Source organism: Nicotiana tomentosiformis, chromosome 7 (assembly GCF_000390325.3).
Source record: "Nicotiana tomentosiformis chromosome 7, ASM39032v3, whole genome shotgun sequence".
NCBI classification, from domain to species: Eukaryota; Viridiplantae; Streptophyta; class Magnoliopsida; order Solanales; family Solanaceae; genus Nicotiana; species Nicotiana tomentosiformis.
Window position 1 is genome coordinate 122,307,297 of NC_090818.1, and position 7,343 is coordinate 122,314,639.

At 30.8% G+C, this 7,343-nt stretch overlaps 1 long non-coding RNA gene across 1 annotated transcript; it reads right to left on the minus strand.

The window, feature by feature from the left end:
- Window positions 1-2,267: 2,267 nt before the first annotated feature.
- On the minus strand, window positions 2,268-5,611 carry LOC104111908 (uncharacterized). Its single transcript, XR_689839.4, has 2 exons — window positions 3,531-5,611; window positions 2,268-2,456 (listed from the first exon to the last, which is right to left on the minus strand). It is a non-coding gene; the product is annotated as an uncharacterized lncRNA (long non-coding RNA).
- Window positions 5,612-7,343: the final 1,732 nt, after the last annotated feature.

A 7,343-nucleotide genomic window follows, 5' to 3' on the forward strand; every position in this document is an offset into this window, starting at 1 on the left:
TGACGTAGCTTGGTGGTTGACTTCTATGATTGAGAAGTAAAATGCTTCCTTCTTTGTTTTCCTAAGCATTAGACTAGTTCAAATTTTGCGTCGTTTCTATGATTGCGCAGCAAAATACTTTATTTTTTGTTATTTCCCATAGCATTACACTTCTTCAGTTTTTACTTCTTAAAGTTTGAGGCTTTTGATTTACATGGCCTGCACTAGACTTTGTAAGTTTTTCTATCTTCATGTTTGAGACTTTAATACAAATTACCTTGTAAATAAATGATGTTTGAGACGTTTGAAGTCATTTTACGGTCCAAGTTCTAAGGTTCATGCTTAGTTGTTACCTTGGGTTACATTTACTTGACTTCTATGTTATGGGAGTATACTGGTTGAAAGTAATGGCTAACCATATCAGAATATGCATTTATAAAATCATCAAATATTCTGGATGATATGAAATAGTACTTAAACCAAATCAAAAATTTAGAAAAAGAGTCTGCTGCCTAAAAATATGAAATGTTGGGGGCTAAAGCTATCTAGTTCTTTAATATTTCGGACTTTAAAACACGAAAATGGAACTAGGTTTAGAGAAAGATAATCAATACATTTATAAAAACATGGTTTAATATATCGGATTTTGAAGTAAAACTTAAAAAGGATATGAGTTGGGGCTGGAGAAAGACTACTGATGACTAGAAATATTTGATTTCCGCTAATAATAGAAGTCTTCATATAAAGAATAAGAAAATATAAAGAAAAAGATTAATTTATTTGACTTGGATATGGTTTCTTTTGTGGTTTAATTTGAAAAACATTTTGCTGTCAGGAAAATATAATGATAGTAAATTTGCTTTTTGTGCTTATTGATTGTTTAGGGATCTTGAATATCAACGAAGATAATAACATATCGGTGGACAAATATTTGAAGGCAGATATTTAATGGGAGTTACAAGTCGTAAATCAACAATCTTAGCAACATGATCCTCGTCTATTTAACCCTTCAAAGAAAAAAATAACTAGAAGAAAGTGTTATATCATAATATTTCGAATATTTTTTAATTTAAAATCAACAAAAAATTTGATTGTAAATTTTTTTTCTTATGTAGGAACACCTATACATATTAAAGAGTCTAAAATACATTAAAAAAAAAACTAGGAGTAATATAAATCATCTTGCGGATGCTATAAATTTTTACTAATCAATTAAGGATTTTATAACCAAGTCCTGTGGTTGTATAGAGGTGAAACTAATATTTATAAACGCGTGGATTTTACTCCTTGTAAGCAATAAGAGTCTAAAATGTGGGAACACAATTCCTAATTTACAAGTTGTAAATTTATAAAACTACTTAAAAACTAAAAGTATTTGATTCTCATCAGAGCAAAAACAAAGAGAACTACTACGTTTGCAAGTTTTGCCGACTAACTAAAAATTATAGTCGTGTTGAACATGTGCAACTTTAAACGTGTAATTTGAATATAATTTGTATGGGAATAAAATCATACATCTTAAGATTAATTTTATAAAGTAGTGCCAATATTGAAAAAAAGTAAATTTTACAAGGAAATCGAAATAATGGGTCAACATGAGTCAATATACCAGAGGCCCACAATGACAGGCCCAATTGAGAACTCAGCATCTGCCCTAATATTTTTAATATTGATATGTTTTGTTGCAGTAGTGCACTTGGTTAATGATTTGTGACAAAATGTTCTACGCATTCACAGAAGTTGTGTTTTCCGGTGTCGTCGGCTTACAAATCAATGCTACCTTTATTTACAGCTTAATTAATGCTACACACTTTTTAACTATATCCACTCTGAATACTATCAAATCTTCAAAATTTTCAACTTTTTCATGTTCCCGTTGTGTTTTACGGTGAGTCGAATTAGGTTTCGAGCATTTTATGTTCACGTTAAAATAAAGATCATACTTAATTCAAAAAAAAAAAAATTATTTAATGTTCGTGAAACTTTCAGTTTTGTAAAAGAAAAAAGGTTAATATTCCAAAAATTGGTTTGTACTATGGGATGAAATTTTCTATTCCACTCACAAAATTGACTTTTTTCAAGTAAAATGTATTTCCAAATACAACTTCAATTTCCGAATTTATAGATTCTATCTGAAACAACAAAAGAAACAGATGTCTACACTTTCAAGGAGGTAATATTTTATTTCCTCTGAAATAACATTTGACCATACCTTTTTCTGAACACATTTTTTTGCCGAGTGTCATACTTTTAACCTTTATTATTAAATTCTGCAACTAAATACACAATTATTTAGCAATAAATCTTTATTAATATTGAATTTAAATAGCATTATTCAGCAATAAAACTTGAATACGCATTTTTTGCTGAATGACACTATTTACCTTAAAACAAATTCTGCAACTAAATACACAATCACTGTAATACAAAATCACTGTATTACACAATCACTGTAATACACACCAACATGAACATCTCTGCAAAAACCAAAGAGATGAATAATTCTAAGTATTAACTCTATACAGAATCGATGGCTGGCAAAAACAAGAAGATGAAGAAAGCAGAAAAAAAGGCGTTGGAGCAGGAAGGAATGAAACATCGATGTAACAAATGCAATAACATCTTGCCAAATCTGACACTGACAAAATTTCGCGAACACACGGACAAATGCAATGGTAATGGAGCACAACAAGTTGCACAACAACAGCCAGCAGCCAACTGAGGTGACAGAATACTACAAATAGGTTCGGAATTAATCAAAATAACTGTTCTAGACGACGTATGTAAAGACAGTATTAAGATGGTTGATTGTCGCTTGACATATGTTTAGCCCTATTAGCTTTTTAAATTTCAGTTGTCTAGTATAAACATTAAGGTTGTCCAATTCCTGGGCTTCAACATTTCAGAACCTACAAAATTGTTCTCTAGACTCGTTTTTAGCATTAGTTCAGTAAAGCCCAACACAAAACAATGTATCACCAACTTACATAGTGCATCAGAATTGTAGTTGTTCCACTAGGCAGCTTTCACCAGTCAAACTTTAAGTCTAGTTAGCTGGTGATGGAAAAATTAGAAGCAAAAAATGACCAAAAGGGAGTACCCTTGATAATTCACCAAGAACAATGTTGGTGATGCAGTTACTGTTAATATAGTGTAGAGAAGTCCCCTAGACACCTCAATATCCTCAATGATAACTTCCAATTCTATCTTCACTGATCGTTTGAAATTGAGGTAAGATTTCAGTGATGGAAATCTATTTTTCCCACTTTGTTATGCAAGATGCTAACTAGGTACATAATATACTGCACAGACGGTGCAAAATGCATTTACACCAAGTTATGATATCTTGTGATCTTACAAGGCTTTTATGAGCAGTCTTTATGCCTGGTTGGCCTAAGTTTTTCTCCTTTATAGTAACAATGTTTTTTTTTTGAGATGTTTGAGAGGATTCAATGGAAAAAAAGATAGCACGATGAAACAACCAGAAATATACAAGTTCTAAGTTTGATATTCATTTTCTCAAAATGCACCATGTTTTCTTATTAACGTACCCCTTTATGTGTAGAGTAAGGGCTCTGAATGGTGTAAATACCATACAAGTATCTTGATCATATAATCTACAATTTGAACCTTGGACACCAGCATACTCTACAAAGTAGAAGAAATGTCTTCATAAACAATACAAATAGAAGGCATAGGTCATAAAAATTCACAATTAGGGAGCAAACAGGGCAACATGGATGAAACCTTATACTGCAAAAGTTTTCACCCACCCAGCCTCTCTTGGCATTTCTCTCTATTTTAATTCGCTTACCCTGCCTCTACTGCTTAACTTTACTTTTATACACAACTTTATGAGAAACAGGCTCAAAAAATGGGGCTATTCAACAGTAAATGTTGTTACCTGCCCCTGACATGCCCCGTTTATTTGATTTTCAGAAAATACATTGTAGTTTTTAACTTTTAACCCATCCAGCCCTGCTCCGACCCTCCCAATTGCCATCTCTGAATTCAATGCCCAGCTTAAATGCTGCAATAGATATAAACTTCTAGTCCAGGTGTTTTTAAAAGAGAACTCTTTTAAATGACCAATTTGGGAAATTTTGCAAACCAGCAGTATAGGTTACCATGATGAGACTACATTGAAATCATGCAATTTCTAGATTCAGTTGAATAATCGAATGAAAGGACATACAAGAAGAGAGGTAAATACAACTAAGATCGTGATGAAAGAGGAAGGGTACCTACGATTTGTCGAGTTCTTGATCCGAATATGGACCAACAACCATTGGGTTGCTTATCACGAGTTAATCTACAGCCCATTCGACATCAGCGTCTTTGTGTGCAGATTAATATTCTGAGAATGGGATTCAATAGAACACTTTGTGACTACCAAAAAGTAAAGGCTTTCCCTTTTTCTTTCTGAATCTTTAGGGTAATACTTACTCAACCGTTGAGTTTGTAGAAAAGGAATGTTAGGACATATTGGACTGTTCTTACATAAGACAGCAATTTCAACCTCATGTGCATATCTTGATGTAAAATAATTGTATATCCTTCTTTCATAACGTAGAGAACAGGACCAAAAACAATTCTTCTTCACAACATAACCTCTTAGGAGCAATTTCAGCAATTGTTGTGCCGCCAATAGAGAAAATTTAATGTAGAATATCAGATCTAAACAAAACAATAGTACAGATCCGAGATTTTTAGAAATAAAACTGAAAAGACAAATATTAAAAATTGGATCTTGTGCTACACATCCAAAGAATTTGATCATTACTTTGAGCAACTCGTAACAAATGATAAGTTCAATCCAAACGAGTTAACAAGGAAGAATTTTGGACAAAAATTGATCAGTTAAAGCATTCAAAAAGAAATCTTTGTGCTAGTAAGTAATCATACAAAAAATTTGACGCTTCGATTATAGAAGCAGCAGTAATTGGAAAAGATAATACTCAATTAAAAAAAGAATGTTCACATATTTGTAAAGAAGTTTTATCTTAATCCTACTAGTAATAAAATATTAACGTCAATTCTTATATATAACATTGAGCCAACACTAGTAAATTGTAGTTTTATTTGAAAACAAAATAGAAGAAGATAGAATTCAGGCACAATTAATACATCAAAAAATTATTGAACAAGTTTTGGATACCTCATCCAATAAAAATTGAATCTTGCTACAAATAAACAAATTGAATTCAAACATCATAACCTAATTCCATTATATAAGATCTAAAACATACAAAAATCAGTAACTCATACCAAGGAATTCGAACCAAAAAAGGGAGCAAAATTATGTTCTAAACAAAGAAAATAAATCAATATTTTTGGGAGAAAATTAGAAGTGATGAAAAATCAACCAACCTCAGATCCGCAGCCAAGATGTTCTTTTTAAAAGAAGAGTAGAAATTAGAAATTAGAAATAAGAAATAAAAAATAAAAAAGTAGAAATTTTGATATAGATTTTCTTGTATCCAAGGAGAGAAGTAAGGCATTCATTAAGGTTAGGTTTACAAAGTAGAAACAGATAGTAGGCTGTCGGCAGAGGTACTTATTCTGACCTTTACTTCACTTTACATTACAGACCCCTATTTCATTTTATTCGTTAGTCCTTCCCCTTCTCCAAGTATTGTATTTGCCCCCAAAACACAAAAGTGTGCAACAAATATCTCCTCCCTATTTAAAGACCCTTGCCAAGTGTCATGTATCTATTGGTTATAACACGTCATTCTCATCTTTTACTGACTCCTCGAACTCGAATATTGGAAAAATTAAAAGTTACGCTTTTGATTGGTTGCAGTGTAAACCAAATGTCTCTTTCCAATAAAAATAAATTTGACAGAAAATCCAAGGCGGCGGTAGGTAGATTTAAAAATAGGAAGGGTTTCAGAGATAAGGCTCGTGGGCTGGGCTTATTAGGTAGGGAGAAACGTGACTTGGACCAAGGCTATTGGACCAATTGCAATAAATCTGTAAAACTTCAACAAATTTCATAACTTTATTTTAAAAACATATTCATATATTTGAAAAGAAGTTTTATCTTAATCCCACTTTCATTTATTTATTGAACCAACACTCATGAACAGTTTTATTTGAACATAATGAGATTTAGTAGTGACAAAATAGTTAAAATATAATTATTTATTTATTAAAAATTAATTGGATAATAAATTTTAAAAAAATGAGTCATATATGTATAAGAAACATATTATACACTTAGAAAATAGAATCAATATATAATTAATGTGTTTAACTTTTACATTTGTAAAACCTCAAATTGTGAGTTTCTTAAATTTAGGAGACTAGGTATTTTCCTAAAAGTGATCAAAGTCATGGAATTCATTTTTTATCCGTATTAAATATGGGTCAGGTCAGATAATATATTTATTTTTTACCCGCCCACATCCGATCCGACCCGTCCGTTTGTCATCTCTAATCACAATCATAATTTTGATAATTAGTCTTAGTGTATACGCGTTGCACGTGTGCCCTTGTGTGTGTAACATGTATAAATGAGAAAAAACTTGTTAAACTAGCATAATTAATTATTCAAAGATGTATTTGTGTTACATTTTTGTTTTCACTATCTCGATTCGATTCTCTGAAGCTAAAGAATTTGATAGCTCGCGGTCCTAGATAAACGAGGATAACGATAGTCTCGTTAACCTCTATATATAAGAAGCTAAAACAAGTCTTTCATGTTTGGTTTTTTAGTTCGGTTACTTTAAGCTTGTTTCTTTTGTCATTAAAAAAATATTTCTTTTGTCAATTGGAATTGAGATCATTATGATATCTTTCAACTTCATGATGTATTTTCATTAAAAAAAAGTCGTTTTTAGTTCGGTCATATATTTCGTTCATAACATATTTTAACTACTAACAAATTTTTTTTAAAACATTGCATGCAGTAAAAATGTAATTGATTGTTCTTTATAGAATCATGCATGTTTTGAATATCCTTGGCTCATTATTTTGGAGAAAATTGGCAAATAACTATATGATAATGCCAAGTGTCACAACAAAAAATTAACAAGTGTCAAATTTTAGGACAAACTTAGTTAGGTTAGTTAATAATTAGCTACTTTTTTTGAATTTGAATTTGAATAAATATCTATATAATTTTTAGGATACTATTATAAAAGGCAAAAATATATAAATAAATAACTTTAGTGTAGAGATATATAAAATAATATATCTTCTATCTATATAGAATAGGAGAAGCAAATCAATATGATAATGCCAAGTGTCACAACAAAAATTTAACAAGTGTCAAATTTTAGGACAAACTTAGTTAGGTTAGTTAATAATTAGTTACTCTTTTTGAATTTGAATTTGAATTTGAATAAATATCTATAATT